The sequence below is a fragment of the Dermacentor albipictus genome, chromosome 1, assembly GCF_038994185.2.
Source record: "Dermacentor albipictus isolate Rhodes 1998 colony chromosome 1, USDA_Dalb.pri_finalv2, whole genome shotgun sequence".
NCBI lineage: Eukaryota > Metazoa > Arthropoda > Arachnida > Ixodida > Ixodidae > Dermacentor > Dermacentor albipictus.
The window spans coordinates 460805089-460820258 of record NC_091821.1 but is presented as its reverse complement, the minus strand read 5'-3'; positions in this window follow the sequence as shown (position 1 = coordinate 460820258).

Here is a 15170-nt window from a genome sequence, read left to right as displayed (position 1 = left end):
TCATATAAGGGCGCGCATAAAATTCTTCTTTGACATATAGCAGTCTGGCCCGTACTAGAGGTCAGCCGGGTCCTTTCAAGTGGAGAGAGCGGTGCCACAACACCCTCTCCAGTTTGGAGATATGCGCCATTAAACTGCCCTGAAAATACACTGTTGTTCAACTTGGTTCTTTAGGAAAACGCCCTTTCACGCATTGAAGCAGAAAAGTAACGAGAACGCCCGTGTATCTCGCTTCACGCTTTGGGAAATAATATCGCGGAACTTGTGTCATCCTGAAAATTAATTCCATGTTTTAAAGTAGTCCTTTTATGGCCATAGCATAAAGCGTGGACAGCTACGGAGACAGAAGACATCCTTGCTTCAGTCCTCGGTGAATTTCCACCACTTCATTATGATGGCAGTGAGTGCTCCGTCGCAGCGCCATCTAATGCAGCCGCCACGAAGCCTGCGGATACCCAAAGTCGTTCGGGTGCGCAAAATGTAAAACTTCCCGTAGAATATCTACATAAAGAGATACATAAAGTGTGTGAAGTATCCTAGGAATGCTAATCGCAATAAAAGAGTCAATAGGGAATGCTGGGAGACCCTCTTTTGATGATCTACAAAATGTATGTACACCCCATTTTAGAATCCAGATTTGCGTTATTATGCGTTATGCGTTATGCGTTAGATTGCATTATTATTAATTATGGTCTCTTGTTCTACTCGAGTGTGATGCTCTGCGGTTGTGCTGTGTTTTGCCAGAATTTATGGCTAATAATGTGTTGGGCCAGGAAGTAATATTGCTTTCTTTCTTGGGAAGATTTCTATTGGTTACAGTACAATTATTATTGAAGGCGCACGAAGGGCGACAAAAAGATTAGAAACATGTTTTTGTTTACAAGTCAGCGCTATTCTTTTGGAGTTCATTGGCCTCGATCTTACACACCTTAGGGGGCCTTCATACAGAATCTGGTTAATCCTTTGAATGTACGTATCCGTGAGATAACCCCTTGGTGGTGTGTGAGAAGGTCTAGAGATAACCTATGGTAAATCCGCGAAACGTCTCTTCTACAATAACTTACTTGGGATATTACAGGATCATTTATGGCTCTAGCAATAGATATTGTCATTGCGACAGATACCCCAGAATGCGAAGAATAGTTTCTTGAAAATTCTCTCCTGCTCTTGATTCGCATTTCTCGCTTAAAATTAACCGACCGCAGTAGCTTAGCGGCTATGGTGTTGTGTTGATAAACACGAGTTCGCGGTGTCCAATCTCGGCCGCGGCGGCCGCATTTCAATGCGGGCGAAATGCAAAAACACCCATGTCCCATGCATTGGGGGCACGTTAAAGATCCACTGGTGGTCAAGATTAATACGGAGTACCTTACTGCGCCGTGCCACATAATGAAATCGTGGTTTTGGCGCGCTAAACCCCAGAATTCAATTCTCACTTATAATTCCTTGCTCCATGCCAGCATCTCTGGCTGAATCCCCAGTAACGATATTAGCCCTACCAGAACTAACTTCGTCAGTCACATCGGTTACAATATTAGCAGATTCTTTATCCTCATCTTCATTTTTGACTGATAATAATGGTGCTCACATTCGGTGTACATTCTAATCTCTAGTGGCTTCTCATTTAAAATTAATAATTCTTGTCTGCGTAGCAGGTCATAAGGGACCATTAATGAATGAAATGGGAGATAGCCTGGCCAGAGCGGGCATTATAGTGGCCCAATTATCTAGGTACTTCTCACATCAACGTACTTCACTGCAACCAGATTCCGGGCACATGGAATCTTGCTTGTCTTTTTGAGCCCAGCAGTTTATATTCGCCTGGATGTGTGTGAGGGACCTTGAAGGGGCTGTATATGTCGCAATGTCACATTACAGTAGGCAAAGAGATGACAGTGATTGGAAAGGGTTAACAGTTTATTAAGGTAAACTATGAAAGCGATAGAATGGGAACTATTTACAAAGACATCTAAAAACTATCAGTGCCGTGCAACTGGCTGCTCTAGGCACTTTGCTTGTATTCAGGGGCTTCTTTCGCGCTCGGAAAAACATTTTTATGCAGTACTTACTGAGTAACATAAAGCTGTATCGGGAGTTTTTCATGTTGCTCTACAATTTTCTCATTGACACTTTTCCATTTAACTATAATATTTGAGAAGTTGAATATTTATTAAGAATAATCATTGGATTAGGCGGAACGTAAAAAAAGAATAATTTGAGCATTTCCAAGCCACGGCAAACAAAATTACTTTGGTTCTGTCCAGCTACGTGGCATTCGCATATTTTTAAGCTCTGGCTAAAGTTAACTGGGACACCCTGTATGGTGAAAACATGATAATAATATTTCAGTTTAGCGTATTTGTGTTTATAACTACAAAGCTAAACCTTTTTATTAAAATATGAGTTGAGGATAATCATGACAGAGGCCCCAAGGGGGTACATAAAACTGGGGGAAGGTCACCTTGAACACAGAATAGAACACGCATTGTACTTCGTAATGGAGACAATCTGTCACCTATCGTTTACATTGAAAAAGTAGGCTTGTCACTTCGCAGAATTGGCTCATGACGTTATAAAAACGCTTTGTTGTATTCAATTTCACGCGCTCGTGTTCTTTATAGACGTTGTCACTCATACGTCTTTGAATTTGCTACATTGAACACATGCAAAAGGAGTGCCATGTATAAGGCAAGAAGCTTGCCTTACGTGTAGTGTCTTTTTTGCAGGACTTCTATCCTTGCAGGTAAAAGCTCAATTTTTATCGTGGGCGCGCACTGTGAGTTTACAGGGTAACTAAAACTAGAATTGTATTGTGAGCGTTTGTGCAACAACAAAACAAAATGAAAAAGAAAAGTTCCCTGCATGTAAAAGGACGGACACCATGCCAAGCGAAATGCCAGTAGGGAGTGGTGCAATGTGTTTACATTGCTTTTTCACTGTGATTTAAGAACTTTTACTCGAAGCGGAGTTGTCTGTGCTGCACTAAAACACACAGAGTAGCTACGGCTGTAGTAGACTACATGGGAGAGACAATCAGCTGCGCAACCATAAGGAATTGCACGGTAGCGGAGGGGGAAGAGGTCGCCATAGCGCTTGCAGCGACCGAAGGCTACCGAAGTAACAGATCATTGACCATATTAACAGACTCCAAAGCTGCATGCAGGCATTACATGCAGGGAAGAGTCTGTAAAGAGGCCCTGCGAATCCTCCTCGGAGCAGGAACCCTCGGAAATAAAGTGACACACAAACTTTTCTGGATACCGGCCCATACCGGGATAGAAGGGAACGTGAGAGCAGACAGTCTAGTTCGCGAGATCACATACCGAGCTGGACAGATAGAGCCTCTCGAGAACCCTACAACGGTGGAGCCGACGTGTGCGGAAATATTAAACTACTATAGAGGGCAGAGAATCAAATATCCTCCGCCACACACACTACTTACACAACAGGAAGCAGCCGACTGGAGAAGGCTACAAACCGGAACTTCCTATAATCTACACATATTAAGTAAAATGTACCCGACACAATACAGAAACTCCTGCCCATGGTGCGGAGAAATACCAACTCTTTACCACATAACATGGGAATGTAAGCATAACTACACATTCCATAAACATAAAAACCCGAGTGCGGAGCAATGGGAGGGCCTGCTCACCAGCAGCGAGCTCACCGCCCAAAGGGCGATCGTGCAGCACGCGTGCGAAGTGGCCAGGCTCAGTGGAGCCCTGGAATAGGGGCACACCCATGCTGAGAAGCCAGGCAGCAAGCGCAAGACGGCTCACCGCTAACCTCCTTGATAGAACCAATAAAGTTTTTCTCTCTCTCTCTCTGTCTGTGCTGTGTTCGGTGACCGTTCACTTTAGGTAGTGCTTTGATGATCTTTTGGGACCTGGTGGCCGCTATTGCCTGGAAATGCGTTGCTTGCTGCTGATGTTGACTAATAACCGAGTGATGTCGTTGTCCGGAACAGTACCGTAAGCACGCAATGTTCAGTCAATGCCACTTTTCGTTTTTTTATTCGGCACGGAACCGCCTAAGTTCTACCATATAAAATTATTTCGTTCTCCGCTTCTGTGGATTGCCTCGCTTTTTTGTTGACTCTTCGTGACCGCATAAGGTGAGGCTGAGCTGAACGTTCCGGAGTTGCAAAGTACCTGTGCCTAAAAAGACATCTTGAGATGCTTTTAAATCTTGAATGCACGACACTTCTTAATCGCGGCAGCCACCATACTACTAAGTTATTTCTATTATTTTGCATTTTGTTTTCTTATTGACAGTGCTTTCAAGCTCGGAGCTTTTTCTAGCAATAACTGAAAACCTTGCCTAGCTACCAGCATCCGCTTGAGTCCATTAGAACCTTGTGCGTCTAGACCTGCTTGGCTTCTAACATGAGGATCCTCTCAGCTGTCTTCCTGCTGGTGGTGCTGACCGGTGAGGAGGTTGCGTCACAAAGAGGCGCAGTTTTCTTTCTCTTAGTATTTATATCTATGCTTAAGACACTTGTTGCTGGAGTCTCAATGATGCAATTCACTGGTCCAGTTCGTAATCGAGGAAAGTGCACTTTGCCCCTGAGATTTTGCTTGTGAGTAGCTTCCGCTTACTGTTTTCGTTTCTTTTTCTTTCTTCAGGGCGGGGGCGGTGGTGCGGGGCGAGGGGGTTGTTGATAGGAGTTCGAGTAATTTCAGAAGAGTTCTTGCGATAGCATGGAACAGTTCTTTGTGCAGCATGCGTGTTATACATGTACAGCAACAATAGAGAAAAAATGTTATCCGCGAGGATTAGCAATAAATAAATAAATAAATAAATAAATAAATAAATAAATAAATAAATAAATAAATAAATAAATAAATAAATAAATATTTGCCCTCGCGTGCGTTCCTTTGATTGTGAGTCTGCTAGCACGGGATCTTATGACGTTGCTGGGCGAATAGTCGCATGTTTTACATTTAAGGATCGACATCTCTCGGGGATGCTACTGTGTATATTTATTTGTAATTTGGTAAATAACATCCACGGAATTGGGTTTGAGGAACAGAATGTCGCACAATGCGCCAGCATTGTCTTTCTCGTCGCGCAGTTTTCGAGTGCATGGTCAAGATGCCCGTCGCTCAGCAGAGATGTCGCACCATTCGTCACACCACGAAAGAGGGGAAAAAAAGCATCGCATGGAGGTTTTCGTACAGAATGCAGTCTCACGCACTTGTTAAGAGTGGTGCTGCATGCAGAACTGCGAAGTTGAGCCGCGACCTGGTGGTTTCTGAGTGTCTCCGTATGGTGTTCGCGCAGCAATCCTGGCTTCGGTGTCTGCTAGCGAGGAGCAAAGTCAGAAGGCGCACCACAGGGTCCGTAAGTATGCAGCGCACGAGACGCTTTTGTCTGTACGCTTTTGGTCGATGCTCAGTTTACGCACCAGAACGGACGTTGTGAGACTGCTGGAGTTGCGCAATGCGTGGAGGGTGTCGCCATAGTCTAAGGATCCGCGCGCACGCTGACATGCATGTATTTACACGCAGAGGACGTAACGGTGTATCTGAAACAAAGACAGTTCGAAGGATAGTACCCGGTAACTCTAACCGAAAACACTTATTTAATGTTACGCCTATAAAACGGCGAACGCTAAAGGCTCACAAGCGTTAGAATGGCAGTAACACGTACCGCATGGAAAAGTCCCTTAAGTTGTAACGCACCTTAGGCATTTCCAGCCCTCATTAGAAGCAGCTTTCGATGCTCCATTTTTGTACATGATAGAAGCTATATGGTACGTTTCAAGCTTTTACTTTCCTCTATGAGCTTTCTTTCTGTGCGGTTATGGAATCTCAGTTTCCTTAACGAGAGTGTTGAATTCGGTTGCGTGGACAACCCCGAGTGCAAAGAGTACGTACCCAGTGCGTGTCCAAACCTTGGATTGTGTGCGTGGATTTCATTTAGTAGGCGGCGCTTGAAGCCCAATCGCAGCAACTGAATCACGTGATGTATAGTTTGTGAATGCGCGTGCACGTGCAAATATCATCATACTAACTAGCCAAGATAGAGTGCCACTTTAGTCAAGCGTGTGTACTTGTTGTCGTGGTCACGCAATTTATGAACTGTGGTCGCAGGCACATGAATCATTTCAACGGAGTTGTGAGTACCACACTGATGCTGGTGCGGGTAAATCTCGCACATTCAAAAACGCGTACTGTTGGTTATTTGATTTGTTGATGTTGTGCATAATAATCAACCAGCAGATGTTGTTCTTTGAGGTATTTCATTTGTATTACTTGCATTAAAAATAGTTGTAGCGTTCCTAACTAGAACGGCCACAGAAATGACATAATCTAAGTGAGACGGGTGTCGTCCGCCATTTTATTCCAACTTCTTCCTTCTCACTTCTCCCCTAGCACCTTCCTTCGTCTTCTTTCATGCGTCCAGCGCAGACCGCTTCACTCTTCCGGATTTCTTTTAATTACACCTCCTGGGGTAATACTTGAATACGTTTCCAATAGCGGCGCACTCCGTTTGGCCCGAGGCTCCGGCGTACCAGACATTCTTCAATATTCCATGCTGGCATGCAGTCTTAATAACTTGAAATGGTCCGCAATATTTTGAATTTGAGGGCACAGCTCCTTTCCTTACAAGGACGTAGTCTCCAGGCTGTATGTCCGGTATCTCGCTACTGTGCCTTTTATCAAAGTTTCGCTTCATGCGGCGCTTGTAGATCTCCTGTTCTTTGACAGTTTTTCTTACTTCCGCAAGTTCGAGGTTCTCTAGGAGACCTAGCTCACGATCTGCAGGAAGTATGGGCGCTGTACCTGAAGTTACAAAATGAGGGCTGCAGCCTAAACTCGTGGTGTATGATCTGTTGTGATGCTTCACAGCGGCCTCGAGACAGCACTTCCAGCCACGGGCAAAGTCTGGATACATCTTCAGATACTGTTTGATGTCTCGTATGGCACGTTCCGCTAGGCCGTTTGCTGCCGGGTGGTATGGAGAAGAATACTTTATCATGATGCCGTGCTCCTGGGCCCACTTTGATAATTTGGCACTCCGAAAAGCCGGCCCGTTGTCGCAGACGAGCGTCTTTGTGTGTTTAAAACACTCAGCTTTGAGGAGGTCTATTACGCTGTTTGCGTCTTCTTTGCCAGCTTTAGCCGCAATCGTCCGTGTGCACTCATCTATGGAGAGCAAGAAAGCTTGCGTTCGCTTGACTCCTTCCCCCTTCTTTTTGAGCTCCGCGAAGTCCAAATGAATTACTTCGAACGGGATGCTTGAATATTCAGGGTTTGTCATAACGTCTGTCGATTGCTTGAATTTAACTTTGTTCACCTGGCAGAGGTGGCATGTGCGGATGTAATGGCTGATGTCGTTTTTCATGCCCGGCCATGTGAATCTCATGAGCAATTTCTTATAAGTGCGCCAGAAGCCATCATGTCCACCCGATTCAGGGGTGTCGTGGTATAGATGAAGAATCCTTGGAATCATAGTTGGTGGTACATGATACCTTCCATTGATAAACTGGAGCTCTTCTGTACCTTCCCATAGCTTAATATGATTGATTGTATCTGGATTATTGCTTGCTTCCTGTACAAGTAATCTTGATAGTGCGTCAGCGTCAGTGAGGAGTGGGCCAGGACGGTGCGAAATTACGAAATCAAATTGTTGCAGATAGTTCACCCATCTAGCAATGCGGCCTCTTGGCTGGGCCATGCTCAGAAGTTGAGTCAATGCTTGATGGTCCGTGAAAAGTATGAATTTGGCACCTTCCAGGTAAGTACGAAAGTACTGCACAGCTTTTAAGACGGCCAGAGCTTCCTTTTCTGTGGTACAGTAATTGATTTCGGCGGGTTTCAGGGTATAGCTGTAGTACCCCACGACGTAGTGTTTGGTTTGATCAGCTTGTTTGGATGGCTTCTGGTATAGAACTGCACCGGTAGCATAATGTGATGCGTCCGTGTTCAGCACGAAAGGCAAGGAAAAATCCGGTATTCGCAAGATGGGGTCCGACGATATTAGTTTTACAAGCTCACGATAGACAGCTTCGCACTTCTCGTCCCAATGAAAAGGCACGTCTTTCTGAGTTAAACGTGTGAGGCACCTTGTTCTCAGTGCGTAGTCTTTGATAAACGCCCGGAAGTGTCCTGCAAGGCCAAGAAAAACGCGCAGGGAGTGCACATCATAAGGCTTTACCAGCTTGGAGATTCTCTCTACCGATTCTTGCTTGGTGCTTTTAGTCTGTCCATCAAACACCCTGCCAAGAAATACTACGGTATCTTGAAAGAACGCACTTTTCTTGAAGTTGACTTTGAGTTGGGAAAGACTGAGGGCATGAAGAACTTTTGAAAGATGACTACGGTGTTCGTCCTTTGTCTTTGAGTAGATGATGATGTCGTCGATGTACACATTGCAAAATGTGCCCAGGTAAGGATTCAGAATGTCCGTCATAATCTTCTGAAACCACGCAGGGGAGTTTTTCCAACCAAATGGTAGGCGGTTGTACTCAAACAAGTCAAATGGGGTTATGAACGCGGTGTACTTCTTCGTTTCTTCACTTAGTGGAATCTGCCAAAAGCCCTTGCAGAGATCTATTCGTGAAAACCAATGGCAACCACCGGTTTCGTCAATGATGTCGTCGATTCTCGGCATTGGATAAGGTATCAATTCAGTTTGACGATTGAGAGCCCGGTAGTCTGTGCAGAGGCGGAATGTCCCGTCTTCTTTAGGTGCAATAGTGATAGGAGAAGCAAATGGGGATACAGAAGGCCGGATGATACCTGCGTCTAACATTTCTTGCAACTCCTTTTTCAGCCACACCTTTTTATCTCTGGACATATTATAGGGGGTTCTACGAACCACTGTTTTATCTGCGAGCTCGAAAGGAACGACATGGGATTTCATTGCTGGAGGGTAGCTTCCTATGCATATAAGCTCTGGGTACTTAGTCTTGATGTCTTCGTGGTGAAAAATTAGCCTTGATACACTAGGTTCTTCACCAGGGTCTTCTGTTCTTATCGTGTCTTCGGCCATTACCTTGTCATCCCTATAGAGGTTCATCTTAAGTTTTTTCATGTCTGGACGGGACAAAAGAAAATCGTAGGTGACATTGGGAATGGCCAATACGTCACTGGTAATAGCATTTCCTTGAAATTCAATAGCCAGGGTTACCCATTCGCTATGCATGGTCACTGACCCATCGTAGGCTTGGACACGCAATGTTCTACCAGCGTGCAGACGACTGGCATCCACTCGAGTCTTGTTGATAATAGATACCGAAGCTCCACTGCCAACGAGAGCCTTCACTTCAATGCCATCTACCTTAATGGGGGCGTACAATAAGCTTGACGACACCAAATATACTGTCTCACTGAAGCTCTTTTTCTGGGGCTTGTGATGCACGGTAGACAGATTATGTGGAAGTAGGTTGCCGTGAACTGCGGTAATTGGTTCTTCACCATCCTCACAGTCATGATCTACGCTTCCCAGAGATTTGTTTATGAAGCTGTGTTCACATTCAGTTGACGGCAATGACTCTAGATTGGAATCAAGTTGCTCTGTTCTACCATCTGGCTGTCTTCTCGATGTAATTCTTGGCACTGAGGTCTGTAGAAAGTTCAGAAGGTCATCAAACGTTCTTGGACCTTTGAGCTGGACATGACTACGGATCTCGATACACAACCCTTGCGTTATCAAAGCTACAACAGCAGAAGACGACAGCTTCGGTTCTGCAGAATACAACAGGCGACGCTTCTCAAGACAGTACTCAAGCAGAGAGCCACCTGTATAACTGAACCGCAGTGCCACATCCCATCTTTCTACTGCGTTGCCTTCGAAAGCCCCTAAAAAGTTGCTTTTCCACAGTTCCCAACATGTTGTTCCATAATCCATGAGTTGCACGTCATACCATTTTCTGGCTATACCGCCCAAATAGCGGCGCATATGCAAAATCTTTGTGTCGTCGGATTGCCACAGATTCTTGTCACGGGCGTACTCGAAAAAACACAGCCAGTAGTGTGCATTTTGCGATTTTCCTTCAAAAACATCTGGTTCAACAATACTTCGTGCTGACTGCGCTCGACTAAGCGCTTGGACGAAAGTTCTCATTATTTCGATCTGTTGTGTAATGTTCCTTTGCAGTTCCATAACACTCAAGTCTAGGCTCACCTTCCCGGCAGGCGTTTCCTCTTTGAGGGTGCCACGTCGTATGGGTTCCAGAACGAGTTCGCTCAGTGTCTGCAGTTGTAGATTCACTGTCACCGATCCTGTTTGCACGAGGGCTTGGCGGCTGATTGCAGCCTGTTGCAGCACCACGTTGATCAGCGCGGTAGAACTAACTTCAAGAGGAAGGTCCGTCGCTGGCTCACCGTGCACTTGGTATCGGGTGAACACAACAGACTCTGATGACGCCTGGTCGACGAAAAACGTCACCCGCATCGCTGGTCTTCGAAAACTGTCGGCTGCGCCAAAATGTAGCGTTCCTAACTAGAACGGCAACAGAAATGACATAATCTAAGTGAGACGGGTGTCGTCCGCCATTTTATTCCAACTTCTTCCTTCTCACTTCTCCCCTAGCACCTTCCTTCGTCTTCTTTCATGCGTCCAGCGCAGACCGCTTCAATAGTTAGATCTGCTAAACAGAAAAACAAACAAACAAAAATCGCAGCAAATGTGTCATAGACGCAAGCGTCGCGCTGCTATTCTTGATGTTTTGATAGCGATAGAAAGACTACGTTGCGAGCTGCTTCATTTTCGCTTTCGAGGTGTAATTGAAGTTCGTACGGGCATCGTCCGGTTGATATTATGTAGAGGTGCAGATAAATAACTTCTGACTAAGAAAAGATTGCAGGGAAGGTTCCTTTGGGCATCAAAGTAAGTGGATGTAAGGCTTGCAGAAATGAAGGCAAATAAATGAAGGCCCATTTCGAGATAATTTGGTGAGTTGGAAACATTAGCAGCATACCTAATAGATAGATAGATAGATAGATAGATAGATAGATAGATAGATAGATAGATAGATAGATAGATAGATAGATAGATAGATAGATAGATAGATAGATAGATAGATAGATAGATAGCCTCAGACAATGTTGGCGTTGTATATTGCAAGATAGACCTATTTTTTTACCTCCTGTATATCATGCGGGAGTGCGACGTAACTTTTGCTGTATTTAGGCCTAGTGTTGCGAGCGAATAGGAACGCATGATATGATTTTTGAACGGCTATCTGGGCACGTATGACTCCCGATACAAGCGGCATTCGCGTCACAGACGCAACATGTAAAAAGCTGTCGAAGAGCTGCTAGAATAAGCTCCATGTAAATTGACTCGCAGTTCTTATCAGCACGAGTTGGCTGCACAGCAGCACGGTGAGATCGATGCTGTCACTCTATCATTGCTACAGTAATGACGCAGCAGGCTCAGATAGAAAAAGCGGCTTCGGTGCTTCGCGGCCGCTTGGAAATTGAGCAGCGGAAAACTGCGCTGATTGAGGTCACGTGTTCCTGCTTCAGTGATGGCAAACGCAATCCGCAGGCGACCTTAGCGGTTTGTAAGTTCGGGATCGAATGCATCACCTTTAGATGGGTGCCACATTGCTTATAGGCCATGGCACGCACCTAACCAGTACTTAGGGAATTAGGACATAAAATAAGCAGAAGAAACATATAAAAATGAAGTGCCGGCTTGCTAGTCCAAAACTTAAATAACGGCACCTTTTGAGATAAACCAAGTAAATTGTTAAAAAGCAAGCTGACCGTTTCTATTCTACGGAGAAAAATCTCTTGCCCTATAGTCTGAAAAAGAAAAACCCCAGAAAATTCAATAATTTCCTGCATCGTACCACGGATGTTTATCCTTTCATTTGACGGGCTTCACTGGACAAAATCTGAAGTATATTAGCGCATAATGCTATCAAATCTTTAAAGTAATGAATATGAATCTAATGAATCAATGAAATAATGAATCTTTAATAATGAATTTTTTTTCCCTTTATTCATTACTTCTCTCCACCTTGCGGGCTTCCGCTGAACTACTACGTCAATCTTTAAAGTAATACGTCTACATCAGAGTGATTACTGGAAAAAGAAACAACAAACAAAAGAGGAGACTGGAACGTCAATAATGGAATTGTCATCCGTTCGTTTGAAATACCCAGGTGTCTTCAAGGTAGGCCTTTTGTTATCAGCAAGCATTAAGAGCACAAAACATTGTCGGCGTATCCATCCTTGGAGATGATTGGCGACGTTAATGAGATTGGCCATCTTTCTAACGACGGGTGTGCTAATAGTGCTGGGATATGCTTGTTATGCTCTGCTGATTATTGTAATAATTATTACTGCCCCACGCAATTCGTGAATAACGATACCTAATGGGCACATCAGCACACGCACGAAGGCGCGACCTAGCTGACAACAGCAATGCCGAATGATACCGCGTCATATTATCTCTTGCTGTAATCACTGCACGCCAATTGAAACCTCACAGCAACTCCCCCCTCCCCCCCCCCCAATCCCTATAGTATAGGGGCTAAAACTTCGTTGCAACGACTGCGTATCATGTGGTCGCACCCGATGCGGTGGTGTCATTTGCGAATGCGGCCCTGTCACTCCTACATAGTTAGAAGCTGAGTTCCCCTTGTCTCACCTTCGGGCATCCGTTCGGGGGGATTGGCCGAAAAAATTTGAGCAGAGCAACATGAGTTACACAGTGCCGAAGTTGCCTGCTCGGAGAGGCAGCAGCCAACACATTCCTAGCTGCCCAAGCTAGCAGACAGTTTTGACAACCGGGCGTGCGAAAGAGGTTAAACATTAAACCGCAAACTGAAGGAAGTTCCTAACGAATGCTAGTGATATTAAAACCGCCTCGTAGTCAGTCCTTTCTTTAGGAATACCTCAGTAACAACGGTGCACTAGATATGGCCTATGCTAACAAACACTAGATCTGAAATAAAATTTTCCACGCCAAACGGTGTAGACATGTTTAATAGCTTATCGCACCCAGTGGATGATAAGGGACGCCCATCAATATGTACAGCATAAGGTTGCCGACCAGAAACATCGTGCAACGGTTTATTTTACTTTCTACAGTGTATTAACTAGTGGCGGGAAAATGTTAGCGTTAGCGCTAAGGGGGTGATAAATTGCAGTTAAAACAGCAAGAAAACATCGAAGTTTAATTTTGCCACAAATCATCTTCGTGGCAGGAACGTGCCGTTTAAGCGAACGAGCTAAAGTTTCCGCGCTATTGTGTTCGTATAGTAACGCACCAATTAACCTACAGAAATATTGAAATCTATTCTTACCGTTACGAGATAAATTTAAAGATGTTTGCTTTTGTGAGGGAATATTTTTGACGCACCTTCCATTTTTACGCAGCCTTTCTCTTTCATTTTGATACACTGTGATTTCCTTTGAACCAGCACAATAATTGTAGCTACGATCACTCTTTGGAAAATAAATTTTATAAAATGGAGGCTTGATATTCGACTACTTTATCATTGTACATAAATGTTCCTAATAAAACACGTTTGTTTCAGTACGATAGAAGCGAGAGAAATTCAGGAATGACTCATGGAAAGATATTCGTGGAAAGTTTGCAAAGGTATCTGTGGAATGATCCTTAGGGTCTCAAAAATGTATTCTTGAGAACAACGCAATTTCAAGCTGTCGTTCCAGAGAGATCAGCTTGAGTGGTTCCGCGGTGTAATATGCAAAATTTTTTGCTCGTTCCGATTGCCCCTCGAAGCGCTTCCATTCGCGTGCTTATTATGCCTTCCTTCAGTTTTCGCCAGAGACCCGGACATTCTAGACATTCTGTCGTTGTCCATCCCGCTCAGCACCGTGTTCATGCAATAGCGCGCCACAGTTGAGACAACCTCAGCTTCAACGCCTGCTTTTCTAGCATTGCTTTGATCATTTAATAAGTAATGACGCCACACACAGCATTTATCACATTGGACGCTAAAAAAATGTGCTTTTCGGCAACTAGACCAAATCAAGTTGCTCAAAAACTCGCTTGTAATCTGGGCACGCCCATGGAGGCCCTTTCTGAAAAGCTCAGCGGAATTTTTATTTTCTCAAAGCACTCGTAAAAATAAAAGGAATATTCGGGAGGTTTCAGTCAGACCAAGAACTACGAAGGGGCATTGTGATAACCGATGGCAGCATAGACTTAACCAAAGGTTTCCCACCAAAATTATCGCAGCGCTTTTCGGCGTATAGTGAAATAATGAGGATGTTAATGTAAACAAACATATCTATAACGTTTTACCAAAGGGGTAGTCTTTCAGTTACTTTAAAATAGTAAAAAGCAACTAAAAGAAAACTACCAAGTAGCACTGGCGCTTGCACAGTAAATAAGCGGAATCACATGGATGAGTGTTGCGCCGTTATGAAAGGCCTTCCATGCAGGGTTAGCATATAAGCTTGTCACGATATGGAATCATTTGAAGAGAATGCAGGACTATTCATTGTTTCAAAAAAACGAATGTTCGGTTGATTTTGATTCTCATTGTCCTTACAGCTTTGATGATACGTCACAGCCTTTAGAGTTTTAGCAGGCGTTATGTAGGCGCTCTCACCTGTGTTTACGCAAAGTTTCCTGCTCGTGCGAGATTTAACCCAGATAGACATTCCTTCTTGGATGATATTGCAACCGCATGATAAGTTGCGAACCCGGAGAAGAAAGGAGGAAATAGGATGGGACAGAATATTTGCTCGAAGAGCCCCGAATAGGTAAATTGCGGCCTGTGCAATAAATTGCGTGTTTCAACCGCTCCGGAGCGCATACGATGGAAGTTCACGTACGATGCAGAATTTCGTGCGCAGATTCAAATGAACCAGTCATACAAGGGCAGCGTTATGGAGTATATATCATAATTACAGGCAGCTGAAGTGTTTCCTGTGGTTGCTCGAACGACACAGCTACGCTGGAAATTGGGTAGCGATTCTGCAAGTTCGCACAAGTCTGCTTACACAGCGTTTCTCCACTGCTTTCTTTGCCTTCCGTTCTCATTCCAGCGTTGTCTTGCTGTATTCCAGTTGACAACCATCTTAGCGTAAACCTGCATTGTACAATACCGCGGCCACTGCGGCCGCCGAGATGGTGCCATGCAGCGAATTTCACTACATTCCATCCGTCGCGAGGCAGGCGGGCATTGTGCCGACAAGCCAAATGCTGCACCGTTGGACGGCTTCCGG